Genomic DNA, 3,960 nt, shown 5'->3' on the forward strand with positions numbered 1-3,960 from the left:
GACAGTTCTGGAATGTTCATGCAGATTTCCCTGAGAATCTCCATTGAAAATGGGGTTCTCTAAGTCAATTAAGACTTATATCAAGGGATGGGATTGAAAAATTTTAGCAACCGGTTCTCCTCCTGGTTGCTGGATGGGTGTGGCCATGGTGGGCGTGGCCTACTCAGCCTCCTGCACCATGGTGGGGGGGGGGGGCGTTTTCATCATCCCCAGGCTCTGGAGGTTCAATGAAAAGGCTCCTGAAGGGCAAAAATGGCCTCCCCCGGGCTCCGGAGGCCCTCCAAAGGCCGGAAACGAGCCCATTTCTGGTACTCTGGTAGGCCCGCTTTTCGCCCTCTCCAGGCTCCGGAGGCTTTCCTCAAGCCTCTGGGAGGGTGAAAATGGCCTCCCCGGGCTCCGGAGGCCCTCTGGAGCTGGAAAAGGCCCCATTTCCAGACTCCTGGAACTTCCAGGAGTCCCATTTTTCACCCTCCCAAGAGTGTCTGTATGAGCCCTGCACTTACCTGGCATTCAAAACGGGCCGTGTGGAGACTCTGGGAGGGGTGGGACAGGATAGGTGGGGCCAGCCAGTCCTTGCAATTACCGGTTCGGCAAACCAGATGTAAAATTACCATCCGGTTCACCCAAACCGCTCCGAACCGGCTGGATCCCACCCCTGCTTCTATCTCATAAGAGGTGTAATTTTTTTTTACAGTAATAGCTCGCCAATATCCTTGTAAGGAAAGAGAAGCATTTATTGTATGGTTTGAACAGCAGAGGACAGCAAACTGTAAAATTTGCTTCAAATTTCCTGGGTATTTTACACAAACGGTCTTTTATTCTCAGCGTTTTCTTGCCTTTGGAGAACAATTTCTGCTTAGGCAACCATGCCTTGGTGAGTCCATTTAGAGACTTTCGTTCTGGAATGCTCAACACATTGAAATTGTCCAGGACAAGCAGCCTACAGTATACCAGGATCTACATCAATCTACTTCATGACATGCCTCAACAGTCTTTGGTCCCTTGTGTTCAGCTCTCAATAGTTAGCACCCTTCACTAATTTCGGATCGGCTGGAGAGGTCACTGTGTCTGCTCAAGGAGCTAGCTCTGAGTAAGCAATGCCCTTTTTTCTTTCTTTCCCAGAGTGGCAGGATAATAAGGGTTAGCCTGTTTTGAGGCCCCATAGCATGTGGAAACAATGCCCAGTCTTACAGGAGAGAGATTGGACATCCGCTTAAAGGAGAGGAAAAGAGCACAGAATAGTTAATAACTGGTTAATGGTTAACTGAATTTTTTCCCCCTCCCAACATTACTTAACTAGCAGTCAAGAATGCCCAGAAGAGTCCAAATGAGCAATTAAATAATTAATCTATTAGTCTATATTCGCTTCTCACCCGCAAATGTACTTTCTGTTCATGGCAGTTTCTCATATATTTGATCTTAAATATATTCCATGTCTTGTGAGTTTCGCTTGCTTACAACCACAAATTGAGCCCAAAATTTCGGTGGCTAAGTGAGACAGTTGTTCAAAGTGAAATTTGCTCTGTTTTACAACATTTCTTGCAACAATTGTTAAGCGAATCAATGCAGTTGTTAAATTAGTAACACAACTATTAAGATAATCTGCCTTCCACATTGACTTTACTTCTCAGAAGGTTGCACAAGGTGATCACATGACCCTGGGACACTGCGACGGTCATAAGTATGAGTCAGTTGCCAAGCATCTGAATTTTGACTATGTATCCATGGGAATGCTGCAACAGTTGTGTGAAAAATGGTCATAAGTCACTTTTTCCAGTGGTGGTATAAGTTTGACTGGTCACTAAATGAACTGCTATAAATCGAGGACTACCTGTATAATGTCAAGTTTTTAAATTCATCTTGGAATATAGAATAATATAGAGAATAGAATGGAACGGAACGGAACGGAACAGAATAGAATAGAATTCTTTATTGGCCAGCTGTGATTGGACACACAAGGAATTTGTCTCCCGTGCATAAGCTCTCAATGTACATGCAAGCAGCAAGGTATATTAACAAGTATGGCATTCTGGTAAATCAGCCATCAATAGACACATAGACATTAACAACATCTATATAGACCATGCAAAAGAGACAATCAACCAGCCCAAAAATAAACAAAAAGACTCCAGCACTGCTCCATCAGTAATCAGCATTCAGATCAGCATAGATTAATTCCAAGGTTAACTTCAGACCAACAATCAAGTAAGCAATACCCCAATTGACAAACTGCCAAAGAAGCCAACAGTATACAGTCCAGTGGTGGGTTTTTTTTACTACTGGTTCTGTGGGCGTGGCTTGGTGGGCGTGGCATGGCTTGGTGGGCATGGCAGGGGAAGGATACTGTAAAATCTCTATTCCCCCCCCCAATCCAGGGGAAGGTTACTGCAAAATCCCCATTTCCTCCCAATCAGCTGGGACTTGGGAGGCAGAGAATAGATGTGGGTGGGGCCAGTCAGAATTTTTACTACCGGTTCTCTGAACTACTCGAAATTTTTGCTACCGGTTCTCCAGAACCGGTCAGAACCTGCAGAACCCACCTCTGGTTAGGCTTAGCTACAATGGGAAAAACGCACAGAATCATTATATCCTTGTCAAAATGTTTCTACTGATGCTGGCTTGACAAATGAACCTATTCTTTCCTCTGCGTGCGTCCAGAATTAGTTTTCAATTGCCCTTTCTGGGAGATCGTATATAACCCCTCCTGATGTAGAGAAAACTGAGTGTAACAAAGAACAGGGATCTCAGCCCGTTCGTGCACTACGCTGCAGACAACTGATGGGTAAGAATTTTATGCTCAGAATGAAGAGGGTGGAAAGTTTCTCCCATTTTTTTGTTTTCCTTTCTGCAAATATTATCTATTCCCCTGCAGTACTTCGTTGATCTTTCAATCATGGTTTAGCATGCAAGTTAAAAGAAGGAAGATCCAGGTTGAAATTCTTGTTTTGTCACCAGATTTATCAGGTGAGCTTTGCTGGATCAGACCCTCTCATTTTTTCCCCCCAGCCCTCCTTTTAAGACAATTATTGGATGGATCAAATTAAATCAAAATCAATTATTGGGTGGATCAAATCAAGTGTGACATTGACGGAAAGTGGCATTTCCCAAACCCGCTGTAAATCTGCAGAATTTAAAAATGAAAAGAGTTGGAAATGTTGAATAAACCAATCCACAGGAGCCTCAATTCTCCCTATTTACTTTATTTATGAGAGTTTATAACACTTCATTCTTTAAATATAATAGGAGCCTTGGTAGTACAGTGGTTTAATGCACCCTGTTATTAACACAGCTGCTGCAATTTCTGCAGGTTCGAATCTTACCAGGCTCAAGGTTGACTCAGCCTTCCATCCTTTCTAAGGTAGGTTAAATGAGGACCCAGTTTGTGGGGGCAATAAGCTGACTTTGTATAAATATACAAAAGTATGAAGGCTATTGCTTAACGCATTGTAAGCTGCCCTGAGTCTCCGGAGAAGGGCGGCATATAAATCAAATTTAAAAAAAAATAAAATAAAAAATATGACAGAAAAGGTGGGAAGAGGCTGTAGAAACTCTGGTGAAAATAAGGGCTATAGGAAAGAGAAAATGAATTGCAATTCACACCAAGAAGGTAAAATAATAGTATTTTAAAGGCAAAGAATATTTCTGAATACTGTATTATACGAGTTCTTTTTTTTTTTATGCAAGATGCTGAAGGGCTAAGCAGAAAATACATTTAAAATGACAGCCGTTGGAGAAATATTTGCTTTAATTAAGTAGACACTTAGCTAGAAGTAATAATATGTATCCCTATTCGATGATTCGGTACACTACTCAGCTATAAACCCCACAGTGTACAATAAAGGTGAGTAGGATTACTGCCAAAAAATGTATTAAGAACAACATCAAGCCAGAAATAAATTTATACATTCTTAGGTTTCCTGCATAATTTCTGATATAAGAATTAAAACAACAGCCGGGAAT

Source organism: Pantherophis guttatus, chromosome 10 (genome assembly GCF_059756535.1).
Source record: "Pantherophis guttatus breed Tessera chromosome 10, ASM5975653v1, whole genome shotgun sequence".
Taxonomy (NCBI): domain Eukaryota; kingdom Metazoa; phylum Chordata; class Lepidosauria; order Squamata; family Colubridae; genus Pantherophis; species Pantherophis guttatus.